Genomic DNA, 19,881 nt, shown 5'->3' with positions numbered 1-19,881 from the left:
AGACCACCTGTGTGCATGATACTGAGGGAAGGAGAACAATATATGCTTTAAGGTTTCACTAGTCCCAAAGCAAAATGTGCAGCTCAACTCCACCTTAGTAAGGGAATGCTGCCATTTTGCCATAAATGGCCGAAGTGGTAGAGTCCACAATCGAAATTCTATATACAAAGTCTAGCAGCAGGGGCTCGATAACACCCATGTACTCTTCCAGTGAGTGAGCATCCTTCAACTCTAAAAACCGGAGATCAAGGAGCCCACGCTCCCAAGACTATGAAGCCCTTCGTCTAGGTGTCTCCAATACATCCCTTGTAGCATGGGCTTAGATGCCATACAAGCAGATTCTGGATGTACCAAAAGGTTTTCACATCCGATCTCAATTAAGCTGCGTTTGATGTGCTCCAATCGAGGAATCTTATTGACTCCATGCTGCTTGAAAATGTCATCTAGGCCCATCCTTAACCCCTTCCCTGCTGATGATGAGCTGGACTTGTCATGGCACACACTGGTCGTGTGCTGATAACGAGTCCAGCTCGTCATGAGCCCCTCTCTCGGGGAAGTGCTGGCGCTCCCCCCGAGGGTGTCCGATTTCGGCCACAGGTATGGGGAAGGCAGCGGAAGAGCTTCCACTGCCACCCCCGCCCCCCCATGGGAATCCCGTGACATCATCAGGGTGTCCCCCACGCTCGGGAAGCCATTTGCTTCCTGAGCGTTGAGGACAAAGGTTGGTGTTTGCGTTTCTGGGTGGGGTTTGGGGCCGCAAGGAGGTATCAGGGGAGAGGAAAGAGATTTTCCTCTCCCCTGATGTCTCTTTGCAGGGCATTTCTGCCTCACGATCGCACACAGCGTCGCGATCGTGCGGCAGAAATGCCCCCACTAGCACCAGGGATTTAAATTTAGATTGTAGGAAGCGACCCCTTGGGCAAGGGTCACTTCCAGGTGGGGGCCAATTATGTCTTTGATTTTCTGCCCCCCCCATCGGGCAGAAAATCGCCACTAGCACCAGGGATTTCACTGTAGAAATGTAGTAAGTGACCCCTTGGGCAAGGGTCACTTCCAGGTGGGGGGCAAATTTAGATTTACATTTTCTGCCCCCACTGGGGGCAAATAGGCCCATTTTTTCCAGCCTTTTTGCCCCCTGGGGGGGGGCAGAAAAACGCCACTAGGCACCAGGGATTTTTGTTTTGACAATTTCAATTGGATGGAAGCGACCCCTTGGGCAAGGGTCGCTTCCAGGTGGAGGACCACATATATATTTTCATTTTCTGCCCCCCCCCCGGCGGCAAATAGGTCCGTATGTTTGGTTGTTTTGCCCCCGAGGGAGGGGGGGCAGAAAATGCCACTAGGCTTCAGGGATTGTTTTGAGGCCATTATGTTTGTAAAGGCTGCGACCCCTTGGGCATGGTTCATTTCCTAGAGGGGAAATTTTTTAGGAATGTTTTTCTGCCCCCCCCCACCCCCCCCCCCCCCCGGGCGAATTGGCCCATTTTTGTTTCTGTTTATTGGTCTTTCTGGCCCACTAGGCCCTAGGGATTGTGTTTTGTAGTGTGTGGAAGTGAGCCCTTGCGCAAGGCTCGCTTCCAAAGGTGGTTATATTTTTGGATGTTTTTTACTGCCCGCCTCCCTTGGTGCCAGTCGTTTCTTTTTTTTTTTTGTCCTTACTGCCCCCGTGTGAGGGGGGTACAGTAAGGACAAAAAGACCGACTGGCACCAAAGGGGGCAGGCAGAGAAAAACATCCAAAAATATAACCAGTGTCTTGATGGAAAACCTCACCTAGGGCCAGATGTAGGTAATTCCTATTTACCAACTCCTAAATACCGAATCATACCGATTCGGTATTTAAGAGTAGGTAAATAGGAAGGAGGCATATGTAGGTAATCCTTATTTCCTAATTACCGAATCGGTAAGATTCGGTATTTACCGATTCTGTAAATACCGAATCGGTATTTCACATTGATTCCTATGGGCCTTGAAGCCCATAGGAATCAATGGGAAATACAGATTCGGTATTTACAGAATCGGTAAATACCGAATCCTGCAAGGGTGCAGGGGGTGTCACTTTGACACCCTCTAGAACCCCAAGTACAGGCTTGTGTGACATGTGGCACACATACATGCCCTAAGGGCATGTCTGTGTGTCACATTGCACAGGTGTGCATGCACAGATGTGCATGCACACCTGAATTCGGTATTTTACCACCCAATAGGATTGGGTGGTAAAATACCGACTCTTAAGGGCCTGTGGCCCTCTTAGGAGTGTCAGCTACATTTGGATTTACAGAATCGGTATGTTTACCGATTCGGTAAAATACCGAAGTGTTAAATTTACCGATTCAGTAAATATACCAATTCTGTAAAATCCGACCCACCTACATCTCAAAACCCAAATACTGGTCGGTAACGGCCGAATTCGGCCGTTACCGACCGGTATTAGGGCTCCTACATCTGGCCCCTGGTCCCTATTGGTCTCAGCTCTATTTGAAGGCCCATCTGGCCGAATGTCCATTTGGGTGGCGGATTTGTGTGTTATATTTTTAATTGTTACATTGTTTGTGAAATGTAATAGTAATTTTTTTATGTCTCTATTTTATTCTGGTTCAAGGCTTTTGCTGTTTGAATTGTTGTAGGTTGCGGTTCTGTTACTGTTGGTTTTGCAGCTTGTGTAGTTGCATGCGCTTGGTAAGTGAATGTATTTTGTACTACTTTCCCTAGATGAATGTGTTTTTGTAAAAGGTGTAGTAATAGCAGTTTGTTTGGCTCTGTGTTTTGATTGTCAAAATCTTTTTTGCATTAGTGCTTGATGTGTACTTTGTTGTCTAATGTGTATTTTCTTTTTCTTTCTAGTGGGATATCATTGCTTTTTGCTGTGTCTCAGCAGAATTGGTGCTGGTGAGTGTAGCTATCTTTGGTAAGAGTTTTATTGTTTTGGAGTGTATAGATCTTTGTGTTAAAGCCTTACCTTGTTTACTACTTACTTTGCACAGTGTTGGTTGCTGTTGACTTGTTTGTGTAGTCTTCTTTCTTAGTAAGGATAATGGCTAGTAGCAGGATTACTGCTCAGCAGGTTGTTGGTATGCTTTTTGAGTCTACCTCTGACCTTGGTTCAGAGACTGACTCCGATTCGGAGCCAGAGGTAGGAGGGGAAGATTCAGGCAGTGAGTTTTCTCTTCGCATGGAATCATCGGATGATGAAGCTTCTTCTAGTGATGATGAAATGCCTGTGTTAGAGGAGGACCTTGATGTGCCGGTAGTGGGCCAAGAGGCACCTGGGCTGCAGCTTAGGGCCGCAAGGTTTCCCTTTGGTATACATCGGCAAGACGCATCTGGGCTGCAGGCTGCGCCCAAAAGGCTTCACATTGCTGTGGTACGGCAAGATGTATCTGGTTCTGCTAGGCTTCCTGGTGTTGTAGTGCGGCAAGAGGCATCTGGGGCTGATAGGCTTCCTGGTGGTGGAGTGCGGCAAGCGGCATCTGGGGCTGATAGGCTTCCCATTGGTGTAGTGCGGCAAGAGGCATCTGGGCCTGCTAGGTTTCCCGTTGGTGTAGTGCAGCAAGAAGCATCTGAGGCTGGTAGGCTTCCCGTTGGTGTAGTGCGGCAAGAGGCATCTGGGCTGCAGGCTGGGGCGGCTGCACTTCCTGTTGATAGGGATGGCCTCTGGATTGCCCCTGGCATGGTGCAGCCGGCATTGCTAGACTTTACTGGTGTTCCAGGGTGTAGAGTGAATACTGATAATTTTTTGCCGGTAAATTTTTTTCAGTTCTTTATGAACGATGTGTTTTTGGCAGAGATTGTAGAGCAGACTAATTTGTATGCAGAACAGTTTTTGCGGGACAACATTGCCAGCCTTAAGCCCCATTCTAGAGCTACCCGGTGGACTCCCACAAATGTTGAAGAGATGAAGAAGTTTTTGGGATTAACTTTTTTGATGGCCATCAATGTCTTCATATTGGTCCACTAGTCCCTTGATGGCAACGGCTATATTTCCTGCAGTCGTGAGTCGTGATTGGTATTTGCTTCTGCTTCGGATGATGCATTTTGTTGATAATGGTTTAGCGTTGCCAGGAGATCACCCTGATTGTGACCATCTTTTTAAGATTCGGCCTGTCCTTGATCACTTTGTTGTTCATTTTTCTGAGATCTATGCTCCTGGTAAAGAAATTGCAGTGGATGAGTCTTTGGTGTTGTTCAAGGGTCGTTTGGTTTTTAGGCAATACATTCCTAGTAAGAGGGCACGCTATGGAATTAAACTGTATATGCTGTGTAACAGTGGGACTGGATATGTCTTTAATTTCAGGGTGTACACCGGTAAGGAGTCCAGCATTAACCCCCCTGGTTGTCCTTCCACTTTTGTATGTAGATAACTTCAACACTGGTCTGCGGTTGTTCAAGGAATTGGCCAAAGTGGGCACTGTTGCTTGTGGCACAATGCGCTGTAACCGTAAAGGTTTCCCAAAAGAACTTGTTTGCAAAAGGCTTGTGCGGGGACAGTCTAGTGCATTGCGATGTGAGGAGCTTCTAGCTGTGAAGTTTTCAGACAGGAGAGATGTGTACATGCTGACTACCATCCATGATGAAAGCACTGCACCTGTGCCTGTTTGGGGTCAGGCTGATGAAGTGCAAAAACCTGTGTGCATTTTAGACTATTAGATAGGCACGTGGGTGGTGTTGACAGAGTAGATCAGAGGTTGGAACCTTATGCAGCTCTTCGTAAGGCTTACATTTGGTGTAAGAAGTTGGCTATTCATCTTTTCCACTTGGCAACCTTTAATGCTTTTGTTGTGTTCCAGAATTCTTGTCCTGAGTCAAAGATGCCTTTTGTTAAGTTTCAGAAGTCTATAATAGGCAGCCTTGTTCTAGTGGAACAGGCAAGTGTTCCTAGAGTTGGAGTGGTGGAGGATGTGGCTAGACTGAAAGATCTACAACAAACACAAAAATTAGGTGGAGAGTCCGAGGGAATGTTTAACGACCACAGCACAGTTACAATCCCCCTGACAAGCTATAGGAAACACAAAGAGTAACTGTGGGTCTTAGGCGATCGGAAGGCTATGTATGTGTGTGAAGATGACTATGTGTATGCTTCCAAGTTTAAGCAGACTACTGGACATTTACCCTTTGTGAAAAAATGTCCATCAGTTACTCGTTCTGTACCACCCAGTACATCATTTGGTCTACTTCACAGTAGGTAGTCCGTTTTTTGCCATCTTCACGGATGTTACTAGGAGATGGTTAGTCTTGGTGGTGTTACCATACAAGATGTTTGGTGGATGTTGTTTGTTCGTAACTGAAAGCAGTGCATATGTGATTTGTAAAAAGTAATAAAGAAATGTGCTTGTGATAAAATTGGATAGTGTACGCAATATACCTTTATTCTGGAGTCGTGCACTTCCAACAATAAAAACAATAGAGTGCAAAAAAGTCAAATGGTTCAAACAAATAACTTCTGACTGGGTTATCTGGTCGACATGTTTCTGCGGACATTTAAAGGTCCAAACTGGTACCTGCCGCTTCTTCAGGACCCATAAACTTAATTGCTACTGCTCTTATGTGATGAACTAAAAAACAATAGTGAACAACAATGATAAATGTCACCTGTTCACTTCTGGTATTCCTCCTTGATAGACGGAAGAGGTCCAGATGTCAAATCGCCATCGTACACACACATAGACAAACACAAGAACAGAGTAGGATAACAAGCCATCATTAGTATGGGTTACCGCTGACATTACTAGATTATTGTTCTTATCATATAAGGTCAAGTGACCTCCATTTACAACCTATCGTAGGCTCACCTTAGTTTCAAGGGGAACGTGCTTCTCCTCACCTGGCAAGCAGCTCAGGACAATGGAGCACCGCTCTAAAGTACAGAAAATTAAATAGCTGTGACAATCTACGTGACTGCTCAACAGTTAAAGACAAATAGGATCAAAACAGTTGAATAACAAGCCTGGTATTCATTCTGCTGTATTGTAATAAATGCTTGTTTTCTCTTAGACATAGTTACTAAATGGTGACATCTCTGTTAGTAAGAAAACTGGTTGTCAGAGATGATGCTGATGGTATCGAGCATAACTCCGCTATTTGAACTGCAGGGGTCGTATGTTGGATTTACTGATCAAACTCTTGCACTTTCCCCTCTTGTTAATGGGGAACAATTGGCGTGCTTCTCACCAGTACTCCTCTTTTATCAGACCCGGCAAACTCAAACAGCTGTTACACACGGCTAGCATTGCGCCATCTGCTAATAACAATGTGGGAATAGATAGCGTGTGTTCCATGAACCGGGCTCTTAGTACAGTCGAATGGTCGGTCCCGTGCTTGAAAATTGAGAACAAGCACAGAGTTTTTTTCAGCTGCTGCTGTTGTAAAAAGATTAACGAGATTACTTAAGCAGGGTTCTCTGTTCAGAGCCGTGGTGGCGGGTGGCGGCCCGTTTTTAGACTGCGCGATCCGTACTTAAAATACGAGATCAAACTAGCCTGTGTTGCTGCTGCCGTTATTAAATGACTTGCGCGCTTATTAGAGGCAGAAAGCTTAGTCTCTCTCACTTGCAAAATCTGGCCCATACCTGTCCGTCGGTACTCCTAGCAGCCTACCGGGCTGTTTGGGGAGGTACGGAGGCCGGGGCTGGCTACTTCCTTATTGACTTTCGCTTGATTCTGATTGGATGACAACGACCTCATGCTCCTACAGCTTTGAATCATGGGAGGTGTAGTCCACATTTGGGAGTATAGGACTGCATGTTGAATTTTCACCTTTTTCGGAGTTATTACATTGGGGTCAGACTTCTTTTCAATATAATAAACTTACGAGGCCTACATGGATGCTTATATGCCATTACATTCTGCTTCAAAGACAGCTTCCTAAGGTCAGGAATTCAATGATACGTCACTAAGGGGATGTATCCTGAGCCGAGAGGCTGACTCAATCGGTGTGATGCATTGGGGTCATACTCCTCTTCAATATGATACCCCTCCGAGGCCCACATGGATGCTTGTATTCCATTTCAATCAGCTACACGGGCAGCTTCCTGAGACCAAGAGTTTCATAGTGACATCCAAGGGATGTCCTCATTAAGACCAGCCTTGTCACAATTTAATTTATACACCCACTTTTGCTCTATTTTGAACAGATGTTTGGACACGTCAGTTATATGTGCTGGAATAGTTGGTTGTTGCAGTACGGTCCATTCAAAGTCGGTTGGTTTGTGACCTACTTCTATGAAGTGATTCGTTAATCGGGTCGCCTGCTTTTTGCACCTGATCGTGCTTTTGTGTTCGGAAATCCTTGTTCTTATTTTCCGAGTGGTCATCCCGACATATCTGAATGAGCAGGGACAAGTTATGAGATAAATCAGTTGACTGCTATTGCAATTCGTGAAGCGCCTTTGCTCCGAAGGGCGACCAGTCCCTATATCAGTGGTTGTGGAGCGTTTGGTCTGGGGGCATGCAGCACAGTTCCCGCAGGGATGATGCCCTGTTACCGGAGGCATATTCCATAATGTGCCTACCTGATGGGCCTCTCTGGTTGGTGGTCTGGTATGTATCAATTGATCTCTTAGGCTAATGCCTTGTTTAAAAGCAAAGAGAAGTTGTTCAAGAGAATCAGTTCCAGTGTTCAGGATCTTCCAGTGTTTCCGAATTATACGTTGGATGGCATTGGATCTTGTGCTAAAAGTGTTAACACGTCATTCTTTTGCTCTTCTCCTTTGGAACAGATGGCTCTAACAGGGCCTCCCGGTTATTATTAGCTGCTCTCTTTTTGGAGCGTTTGATGAGTTATTTGGGGTAGTTTCTGTCTCCGAGTTGTTCTTCCAAATCCTTGAAATGTTTATTAAAATCATCCTTTGTTGAACAATTCCGCTGTATACGTAGAAACTGCCCATATGGCAGATTGTCACGTAGTGACTTGGGGTGACAGCTGTTATATTGTAACAGGGAATTGCGGGCCATGGGCTTCCTGTATAGCTCAGATTTAAGACCTTGTGATGTTACTGTGATCAATAAATCAAGAAAGGCCAGTGAATGTTGGTTATATTCTACTGTGAAACGCAAAAAGCCATTGCGGTTATTCAGCCAGTCATGGAAAGACAGAAGAGAGAGTTCAGTGCCACGCCACACCACCAAGATATCATCAATATATCTCTTCCAGACCCGTACCGATATTAGGTACGGGTTCCCGGTATGTAATACGTGATCTTGTTCGAATTTGTGCATATACAGATTAGCCAGGCTCGGCGCAAAAACGCTGCCCATGCTGGTCCCTGATGTTTGTAGGTAGCATTGGCCTTCAAATTCAAAGAAGTTTTCCTTCATGGCTATTGTAGCCAGATTCATGATCACGGAGCTAGACGTTATAGAGTCCAGTTCTTGTTCACCTAATAAGGTTTCAATAACCTCTAGTGTTTCATTCTGGGATATGGAGGTGTACAGTGACTCCACGTCAAAGGACACTAGAAGATCTGTTGTAGGATCAAATTCTATTTCAGGCAACAGCCTGAGCAGATCGACCTTGCGTATTAGATCACACAACCATACGTGATCCCTCTAATATAGATTGCAGTATGAATGTTGTATGATTGATAATGAGTGTATGCATGTATTATAAATATTTAGGTTTCTTTTTCTTTTTGTTCTGTACGATGTCTATTGATGAATTGTTCTAAAGATTTTAAAATGATGTTTTGTAAATCTATGTTTTTGTGAAATGAAGAAATAATCTACAGAAATGACAAAAAATGAATAAATAAAATAAAAATTTAAAAATAGTTACATTTGGAGTCACCTTGTGTATGGTAAATAAGTGGATATAAAAGTGTCTGGTTGAAATTGGAATAGGTCGTGAGGGAAATATTGTATATTGTACAGTGACTCCACGTCAAAGGACACTAGAAGATCTGTTGTAGGATCAAATTCTATTTCAGGCAACAGCCTGAGCAGATCTTTCGTATCTTGAAGATAGGTGGGCATGAGTTTGACCAGTGGTCTTAAGAAAGTGTCCACAAACGTTGATAATGGTTCCAATAGTGATCCAATGCCAGAGATTATTGGCCGGTCAGGTGGAGGTCTCTGCGCTTTATGAATTTTAGGCGGGACATAAAAGTATGGTCTTATAGGGTGTGGAGTTTGTAGAAAAGCCGCCTCATTAGTTGTGATCCATCCTTCTGCTAGTGCCTCCTCTACAATGTGTCCAATAGTCATTGCTAGTCTATGTGTTGGGTCTTCTGTCAGTGGCTGATAAGAACGTGTATCTCCCAGCTGGCGTAAACATTCCTCCTTGTATGCTGTTGTATCCATGAGCACCGTCGCACCGCCTTTGTCGGCTGGTTTAATTGTGATCGAGTGATCTTTCATCAGTTCTTTCAACGCCTCTTGTTCAGACTTAGGAATGTTCATAAAAGGTTTATGTGTTTGTTTGAACATTTCTTGGACGTCGTGCTGCACTGCTTCCTCAAACGTTATTACTTTTGCTGGCACAGTAGCAGCTAGAGGACTGAATGTCGATGGTCTTTTTAGTCCGGTGTTCTGGACATTCGTATCTCCCAGGTCATCTTTTGAGAAGAAGAAATGAAGTCTCACCTTCCTGAAGAATTTGGAGATTTCAATCTGGGTCTGGAAAGGGTCTCCGGTGTTTGTCCCAACAAATCCAAGGCCCCGGTTGAGTACCTTCTCTTCCAGTGGTGTTAGGGTCCGCGAGCTCAAGTTGATTACGAGGCTGGCCCCACACTCGTTCCCTCTTGATCTTGAGGAATCTGTTTGCCGCTCCGGAGGCCCATTGATTGCGGGGGGACATTCCACTGCACTTGGCCCTGTGGAGCCCGGCGCCTCCCTCGCGACCTCCCTCGGCCAAACCCTAAAAAAGGAGGCATGTTTTGGCTTGGTAGAAAAGGTCCCTGTCCATAAGGACCCGTATGTTGAGGGAACTGAAATTGTCCTTGCATCCACGGGTTGGGAGGCCACCACGGGTTGAATTGGCTTTGATTGTAATTTTGCCCTCCTCGTTGTTTCCAATTTCCTTTCCCTCTATTTGTGGTTGCTGTGTTGTTCTGATTGGAAGAATCCGAATCACTGGAGTTGTCTTCCGATGAAGATGTCCCATACGTGGAACCTCCTCTTTTGCCATTACGATTGAATGGTGTTGGGACATAGTCGGCACTTGTATAGGGGTAGATTTTTTCTTTGGAAAATTTGGCTAGATCTGTTTTTGCATTTCTCCAGCTTTGAAAACAAAATATTGTCTTTGAAGTCTTTGTTTGTTTTATTATTCTCATCCTGTTGTTTGGTGAACAGTTTACCCGAAACGGTGGTTTTTATTTGACCCTCTAGTGTTTGGATCTCTACCATGATCTTGTCTGCTGCTTTTTTTGCAGTTTTTATGATTAGGACGAGCCAGTCTCGTGTGCACTTCCAGGCGATGAGATACCAGTCTCTTATGAATTCTTCATCCTCCAGAAAAAGTCGTGGGGAAATTGTGACAAGGCTTGTCTTAATGAGGACATCCCTTGGATGTCACTATGAAACTCTTGGTCTCAGTAAGCTGCCCGTGTAGCGGATTGAAATGGAATACAAGCATCCATGTGGGCCTCGGAGGGGTATCATATTGAAGAGGAGTATGACCCCAATGCATCACACCGATTGAGTCAGCCTCCCGGCTCAGGATACATCCCCTTAGTGACGTATCATTTAATTCCTGACCTTAGGAAGCTGTCTTTGAAGCAGAATGAAATGGAATATAAGCATCCATGTAGGCCTCGTAGGTGTATTATATCGAAAAGAAGTCTGAAACCAATGTAATAACTCCGAAAAAAGTGAAAATTCAACATGCAGTCCTATACTCCCAAATGTGGACTACACCTCCCATGATTCAAAGCTGTAGGAGCATGAGGTCGTTGTCATCCAATCAGAATCGAGTGAAAGTCAATAAGGGAGTAGCCAGCCCCGGCCTCGGTACCTCCCCAAACAGCCCGGTAGGCTGCTAGGAATACCGACGGACAGGTATGGGCAAGATTTTGCAAGTGAGAGAGACTAAGCTTTCTGCCTCTAATAAGCGCGCAAGTCATTTAATAACGGCAGCAGCGACACAGGCTAGTTTGATCTCGTATTTTAAGTACGGATCGCGCAGTCTAAGAACGGGCCGCCACCACGGCTCTGAACAGAGAACCCTGCTTAAGTAATCTCGTTAATCTTTTTACAACGGCAGCAGCTGAAAAAAACTCGGTGCTTGTTCTCGATTTTCAAGCACGGGCCCCGACCATTCGACTGTACTAAGAGCCCGGTTGATGGAACACACGCTTTCTATTCCCACATTGTTATTAGCAGATGGCGCAATGCTAGCCGTGTGTAACAGCTGTTTGAGTTTGCCGGGTCTGATAAAAGAGGAGTACTGGTGAGAAGCACGCCAATTGTTCCCCATTAACAAGAGGGGAAAGTGCAAGAGTTTGATCAGTAAATCCAACATACGACCCCTGCAGTTCAAATAGCGGAGTTATGCTCGATAACATCAGCATCATCTCTGACAACCAGTTTTCTTACTAACAGAGATGTCACCATTTAGTAACTATGTCTAAGAGAAAACAAGCATTTATAACAATACAGCAGAATGAATACCAGGCTTGTTATTCCACTGTTTTGATCCTATTAGTCTTTAACTGTTGAGCAGTCAAGTAGTTTGTCACAGCTATTTAATTTTCTGTACTTTAGAGCGGTGCTCCATTGTCCTGAGCTGCTTGCCAGGTGAGGAGAAGCACGTTCCCCTTGAAACTAAGGTGAGCCTACGATAGGTTGTAAATGGAGATCACTTGACCTTATATGATAAGAACAATAATCTAGTAATGTCAGCGGTAACCCATACTAATGATGGCTCGTTATCCTACTCTGTTCTTGTGTTTGTCTATGTGTGTGTACGATGGCGATTTGACATCTGGACCTCTTCCGTCTATCAAGGAGGAATACCAGAAGTGAACAGGTGACATTTATCATTGTTGTTCACTATTGTTTTTTAGTTCATCACGTAAGAGCAGTAGCAATTAAGTTTATGGGTCCTGAAGAAGCGGCAGGTACCAGTTTGGACCTTTAAATGTCCGCAGAAACATGTGGACCAGATAACCCAGTCAGAAGTTATTTGTTTGAACCATCTGACTTTTTTGCACTCTATTGTTTTTATTGTTGGAAGTGCACGACTCCAGAATAAAGGTATATTGCGTACACTATCCAATTTTATCACAAGCACATTTCTTTATTACTTTTTACAAATCTCATATGCACTGCTTTCAGTTACGAACAAACAACATCCACCAAACATCTTGTATGGTAACACCACCAAGACTAACCATCTCCTAGTAACATCCGTGAAGATGGAAAAAAACGGACTACCTACTGTGAAGTAGACCAAATGATGTACTGGGTGGTACAGAATGAGTAACTGATGGACATTTTTTCACAAAGGGTAAATTTCCAGTAGTCTGCTTAAACTTGGAAGCATACACATAGTCATCTTCACACACACATAGCCTTCCGATCGCCTAAGACCCACAGTTACTCTTTGTGTTTCCTATAGACTGAAAGATCGCCACTTTCCTGAATACATTCCTCCCACATCCTCAAAAGACTTTCCCACTAGGAGATGTAGAGTCTGTTGGTGAAGAGGTGTGCGGAGGGAGACTCGTATGTACTGCCCCGACTGTCCTTCTAATCCTGGATTGTGTGTGTAAGCTTGTTTTAAATTGTACCACACGCATAAGAAGTTTTGGGAGTATCCATGAGTGGTAAAGTGAACTGCCTGGTCTGTATTCTTTAATACTTTTTTAGTCTGTTTCAAGGTTGGCATTAGTGCAATGTATTTAGTTTTAGAATTTGTGTTAGCAGATTTGTAGGTATTTGCAATTGGTTTGTGTTATTTAAAAAAAAACAATTCTAAATGTGATGGCGGTGTGTGCAGGCTGGTGCTTGGATGGCGGTGTGCGTGGACTGGCGCTTGGCTGGTGATGTGATTTTCAAAATGTTCAAATATGTACTGCTTCTAAACTCTATAATTTGTATCCATTTCAGAAATACATAGGTGTCTTTCATACCGATTTTTCCATGGATACATTTTCGAAGACTAATTGCTCTAAACCCGGTACATAATACAATTCCATTGCAAGTTGCTGCGCAGTTTTTGGCTCTGGGTTCGCCGGGTTCTTGGTAAACCTACAAGTCCTATATGTCCCCACAACCAGGAAGGTCCCCCAAATGTAACGGTATATTGCTTGCAAAGAGCTGTCATAATTATAAGAAGTTACAGGTGAAAACGTTGACACAAAAGGCTGGTTTTTTTCAACTAATTTTCATTTTTTCCAATATTTAACTGCTAGTTTCTATAAAGAAACCTTCATGGATTTAGACAAATTACCCCATTCTGAATTTAGAATTTTGTCTACTTTAATAAAATGTATAGCTTTCCAGGATCCATTATTGCTTTCATACTCATTTTTACCATTAACTAGAAGGAGGTTGGAAGCACTAAAAATAGCAAAAATAGGCTATGTCCCAGAAAAATGCCAAAACTGTGTGAAAAATGTTTGTTCTCTGACAAAAGACTGTCATTCCCCAAAAGCTGGGATAATGGTGATTCCAGCCCCACAAACCCTTTGTTGATACAATTTGCAGGGAAAAACCCAGAGGCCTTCCTTTGCAGCCTGTTTTCCCATTTTTCTGAAAAAAACACACAATTTTACTGTATTTTGCTTAATTTCTGGGATCCCTCCAAGGGAATCCACAAACCCTGGGTACCTTTAGAATCCCCATGATGTTGGAAGAAAAGGACGCAAAAATGACGTGGATACCTTTTGTGGTCAAAAAGTTACAGGGGCCTAAGCACGCACTTTCCCTGATAGCCCAAAAAAGGCATAGCACAGGAGGGGAAAAGGCCTAGCAGCGAAGGGGTTAAGGGCACCAGCTCGGCAGAGAACCAAATCCTCCTCCAATACATCAGAGGTTTAAGACTTACCATATGGGCAAGAGATCTGGTATCCAGGTCTAGCCCCAGGGGAACAAGCGGATGTTAACTGGCAAATTGGTGAGGAGTCGTCGAAAACGATTCTCCGCCTTTTCTATGTCTTTTACATTATCATGCCCCCAGAGTTCTCAACAGTATAAACCCCCCAGTGCCTGCAGGTTGTTGATTTGTAATACTGGTGTTGCTGGGTTAAAGCTAGAGCCCTTAACAGCCCTCAGAATGCCACTCGTATAATGCTCCAGTCTAAGTTTGCACTTTTGGACATGGGAAGACCAGGCAAATGACTCACTAAGGGCAATTAACTCTACTGTTACAAAGGACCTTGACAATACCCTTAATTTAGCTCCTGGACACTTTGCTGTCTTTTTCTCAACATACCATTCTCTAATAAGTTTCCTAGTTCTTCCCAAGTCTGATCTTTTTGGAAGAGGACCATGCTCATAATGAAGGACAAATTTTAAAAGGGTGCCAAACGCCCTGCCCCTGCGTTTTGTTCAACTTACTTTATTGCATGGGGGCACTTCTCAGACAGCATAAAGTGACTGCCCAGATATGTGACTAATTTATATTAGCATTTTTTGAGTAAATACATAGGAGGATAATTGGACGGCTAAGGATTATCACAATCCAGCTTCTAACTAGCATAAAATCGGTCTGGCCGAGAGACAAGTATGAGCATCCTGCTAATTTGTATACAGGTACAATAAATGTTGCTTATCCAGTATTATGGGTATCTTTCATAGATTCACATGCCTGAATCATTCCCCGTCGTCGGGGTGGGAGTCACCGGCATATAATAACAGTAATGTCATATAGACATATACATACTAATAGGCCAGAGGCCTCACATTAGTAACCTATCCAAGTCCTTTTGTAAAAAGGACCAAACTTTGGCCAGGAGCCAATCAGCTACTACCACCCTCTAGAACCTTCCTGGAAGGAGCCCTAGTCCCTCAGATTTTCTACCGCCGTCGTGCTAAGGGAGTCTCCACTGAGCTCTGGTCAGTTTTCTGGTATTTTTGGATTATTTCCATATTTTTCACTATAAAAATTATTCTTGTGGAGGAGTGCTAGATCAGCTATGTCTACCACTCCTAAAAAAGGGCTCTTTAGACCCTGTGCCACGTGTAGTAAGCTGAGACTGCACGTGGATGACAAACATGAAGACTGCCTCTACTGTCTCTATCCTGAACATTCTGCCAAGGATTGTAAGGTCTGCCGCACTTTCTCTGTCAAGATTTTAAAAGACAGAGAAGGTCGCCTGCTTCTGTGGCTTCAGAGACTAAAGGACAAGGATCAAACAGTCTCCTCAGGTGAGAGCGAGTGTTCCTTCAGGAGCTCACACTCCTCTGCCAAAAGGCCAAGACTGACATCTCCAGGTCCGTCTGATGTGCCACCTCAAAAGAAGACGCCAAAGTCTTCAGAGGGTCCTTCAAAAGCAACAACAGTTAAGACTTCTCTTCAGGAAGCCACCTTTAAGAAGCCTGTGCTGGTGTCTTCTGCCTTGCCTGTGACAGTGTCAACAGTAACCATCTCTACGACGACAGCTTCAACCTTCACCACCTTGTCGACAACTACCTCAGCATCGTCGTCGACGGGTAGGTCGATTTCCTCAATAATTCCTGTCAAAAAAGTGTCGACGACGCTTCCGTCGACGATAGTTTCACCGTCGACGAAGTCGAAATCATCGTCGTCGACGAAGGTCCCATCGACGTCGACGACAACCTCGTCGATGATGTCATCGTCGACGAAGCCATCGACGAAGCCATCGTCGACGACGCTACCGTCGTCGACGAAGACTACAGAGATGTCTGCTGTGGCTGACAGCATCCCACCGCTGATGACCACCCCGTCGACGGGCCCGTCGACGGAAGAATCTCCTAAGCTGAAGTGTATTTATACACACTTCAAGATGTCAACGCGTACGCTGACGCCAGAGACTACATCTCCTAGCAAGGTCCAGCCACTGCTGCCGGTCCACTTTATGGAGACTGAGGATTCTGATGATGGTGCCTTGTTCCACACTGCAACAAGTCCTTCACAACTCAATGTAAAGGTCCAAGAGATTTCGGACTATGAAGACCTTGGTCAGGCAGAAGTGCCATGCCAGGAGGAATATCAACCGCCTCCACAGCCTATGGTGTGCCTCCCGGCCTCAATAGTCACGGACCTTCAATTCCTCATAGCGGACTACAAGCAGCTGTTTCCGCCTACTCCGCCTTCTTCGGTGGTGCCTCAAACTCTTGTGACACCAGCTCCTCTTCCTCGCCCTAGACCGTCACCACTGGTCATTCGCCACGACCCTGTGACTTTGCCTCCTCTACCGTCTTCTGATGAAGAGGAGGAGGAAGCAGTAGGAGAAGATGAAGAAGGTCAACAGGAGGAGGGAGAAATACAGGATGACGAGGGGGATGACTATGTCATTGAACGTCTGGCTTCCCCAGACCAGGCTCAGGCGGATTCACCCCCAGAAGATATCGGGGGATTTCATAATGTCGTAGAAAGAGCAGCGGCAAGGTTCAAAATAGAGATGACCACGCAACCTCAGGTTTGCTTCCTATATGACTTCAAAGAGCCATTCAAGAAGACGGTTTGGTCAATCCCTATTATCGATTACATCTGGGACCAGGGGGTAAAGATAATGAAAAACCCCTCATCTTTGCAACCAGTGCCGATTAGGCTTGATAAGAAGTATAAGGCCCCAGACTCCGCTCCGGCATGCCTTACAGGCCATACCAAACCGGACTCTGTTATCACCCAAGCCGCGCAGCGGAAATCCAACAACCCAGCTGCTATGCTGACTGCGCCTCCGGATAAGGAAGGCCGTAAACTGGATAACATCGGGAAGAGATTCTCGTCGATGTCGGCCCTTACGATCAGGGCGGCAAACTCGCTAGCGCTTTTAGGGCGTTACAATCTAGGCATATCTAGGCACACTGCCAGAAGAGCAGAAAGAAGAGGTAAAGAAGATCCTCCTCGAGGGAGAGCGGTCCGCCTCGGAAATGATTGACGTGGCGATGGATATCGCCTCAACAGGATTTCGGCAGCTAGCGGGGGCAGCGGTCCTTAGACGCCAGGGATGGCTTAAGTCTACATCCTTCCGGCCGGAGGTACAGTCCAAAGTACTGGACATGCCGTTTAACAGAGACCTGCTCTTTGGGGAGCATACTGATGAAATGCTACAGGGTATCAAGAAAGATACGGAGACCGCAAAAGCCTTGGGTACCCTACAGTACAGAAATACTTCCTTTCGGGGCTCCAGAGGAAGAGGCCAGCAGACAAGAGGTGGCTATCAGGGATACAAATCCTCCTACGGCTCGTCCCAGCAATACAAGCCTCAATACCAACAGAGGCAGCAACAAGGCCAGTCCTCGTACAATAAGTCTTCCTTTCGAGGGAGAGGAGGAAAGAAGGATAACAGAAGACAATGACTTCTTTCTCCTACAGGCCTCCACTTCTTCTCCACATTACTTAGTTTGTAGGAAAGATTTCCAACTTCCTACACAATTGGCAAAAAATAACGACGGATCGTTGGGTCCTACAACTTGTTCGGTTCGGCCATACTTTGGAGTTCGTGGAAACTCCTCCTTCGAACCCCCCAGGTCCCATGCAGCACAAGAATCTGCATCTCCTTCAAGCGGAACTCTCACTAATGCTCCAGAAAAGAGCCGTAGAAAGAGTTCCCAGAGGTCAGAGGGGGAAAGGATTCTAATCATGATTCTTCCTAATACGGAAAAAGGAGAAGAAATGGAGACCTATATTGGATCTAAGGAACCTCAACAGATACCTCAAGAAACAATCGTTCCGTATGGTATCCATTCAGGAGGTGTTACAGCTACTCAATTCCAAAGATTTCATGGTGTCCTTAGACCTCCAGGACGCCTGTTTTCACATACTCATCCACAACAGTCACCGCCAATAACTAAGGTTTGTAGTGGCGGGCAGACACTACCAATTCAGAGTGTTGCCATTTGGCCTAAAGTCGGCGCCACGCATCTTTACAAAATGCCTGTCTCCAGTGGCAGCGTACCTTCGACAGCACCATCACCAGGTATTCCCTTACCTGGACGATTGGCTCATCAAGTCTCCTACTCTAGAAGGCGTAAGAGGATCTTCCAACGCTTGTCTTCAGCTCTTCCAGAGCCTGGGGCTTACGCTCAACCAGGAAAAGTCAGTATTGCAGCCCTCTCAACGCCTCACTTTCCTGGGAGCAACTCTAGACACGTATCAGGAGAAGGCCTTCCCGTCAGAAGTGCGTCAGGTCAAACTGAGGTCTCTTGCAGCCCACATTCCGGTCAAGAAGACCATCAAGGTGCGACTCTTCAAGTCATTAGTAGGAATGATGTCCTCCAATATCCTCCTAATACCACACTGCCGCCTCCGTATGCGTCCCTTACAGGAGGCGTTATCCTCTCAGTGGATCCAGTGTACGGGATCCTTCGACAATCTTATCAGGATCACTCAGTCTATGGTGAAGGCCCTGCACTGGTGGCTTCAAACAAAAAACCGAAACCAGGGCCTTCCATTCCTACTTCCAATCTCCCCATACGTGATACCAAGGGATGCATCATTGGAAGGATGGGGTGCGTTCCTACAGGAACTTCAAATTCATGGTCAGTGGTCGCTGGCAGAAAAACAGCTCCACATCAACCTGCTAGAGCTGAGGGCAGTATACCTGGCACTTCGAGCATTCCTGCCTCGGATCCGGAACTCCCCAGTGCTTGTGAGGACGAACAACACCACCACAATGCACTATTCAAACAAGCAAGAGGGAACTCGATCCATGACATTATCTCAAGAATCACAGCGAATTTGGAAGTGGCTACTCCAACACAACATTTCGCTGAGAGCGGAGTATGTCCCAGGAGCGGACAACACCCTGGCGGACTCACTAAGCAGACAACGCTCCATTTGTCACGAGTGGGAACTCGACCAACATGCTCTCGACACAGTGTTCTCCCGATGGGGCAGACCACAACTGGATCTATTTGCGACGAAGATCAAAGCAAAATGCCAACACTATGCAAGTTGGCATCCCCAGAAAGGATCTCTCGGGGATGCATTTTCGATGGCATGGTGCAACGTCTTTGCTTACGCTTTTCCTACATTTCCCCTGATCCCCAGGGTCATCCGGAAACTGAAAGATGAGCGTTGCACCCTGATCCTGGTAGCCCCAGCATGGCCGCGCCAACACTGGTTTACAGAACTACACATTCTGTCACTGGAGCCTCCGATTCCATTCAAGCCTTACCCGCATCTCCTCACTATGAACCAGGGGCAAGTCCAACATCCAGATCCGACATCTCTCAGATTATCGGCTTGGCTCCTGAGTTCAGAGAGTTCCAGGACTTAGATATTCCTCAGGACTGCAGAGTTGTCTTAGCCCGGGCCCGGGCTGACAGTACCATCAAAACGTATTCCCTTAAGTGGAAGAGATTCTGTTTGTGGTGTAGAGCTAACAACCTGCACCCATTCTCGTCATCTCCGGCTCAACTTCTGCCTTACCTGCTTCACCTGGCCAACTCGAGATTGGCCCATGCCTCAATCAAAGTCCACCTGGCAGCCATATCTCGGTTCAGGCGCTCTTCGTCTGGAATTTCCCTATGGTCCAATAGACTGGTCAAGCAGTTTCTGAAAGGCTTATTCAGGACTTACCCTCCAATAAAACCTTTACCACCTACATGGCAACTCAATGTGGTCTTGGCTCAATTGATGAAACACCCCTTTGAGCCAATGCATAAAGCAGATCTCAAATACTTGTCATGGAAAACAGCTCTTTTGCTGGCTCTCACGTCGGCAAGGAGAGTGAGTGAACTGCAGGCTTTCTCTATTCAAGACCCGTTTCTTCAGTTCAAACAGGACAGGGTCATTCTACGGACTAACCCCAAATT

General features: G+C 45.6%; 1 protein-coding gene across 2 annotated transcripts in view; it reads left to right on the top strand.

The window, feature by feature from the left end:
- LOC144754819 (uncharacterized) overlaps window positions 1–19,881 on the top strand; it is a 204,073-nt gene that overhangs the window by 7,850 nt on the left and 176,342 nt on the right. The window contains exon 2 of one of the 2 annotated variants that reach the window (XM_078643072.1): window positions 2,843–2,887. The exons of the other annotated variant lie outside the window; for it this stretch is intronic. The gene's annotated coding sequence lies outside the window, so the exon portion shown is untranslated. The remainder of the gene's footprint in view (window positions 1–2,842; window positions 2,888–19,881) is intronic. 2 annotated transcript variants of the gene reach the window in all.

The sequence above is a fragment of the Lissotriton helveticus genome, chromosome 1_1, assembly GCF_964261635.1.
Source record: "Lissotriton helveticus chromosome 1_1, aLisHel1.1, whole genome shotgun sequence".
NCBI classification, from domain to species: domain Eukaryota; kingdom Metazoa; phylum Chordata; class Amphibia; order Caudata; family Salamandridae; genus Lissotriton; species Lissotriton helveticus.
The sequence above is the reverse complement of the archived record's forward strand: the minus strand, read 5'-3'. Positions and strand labels throughout refer to the sequence as shown.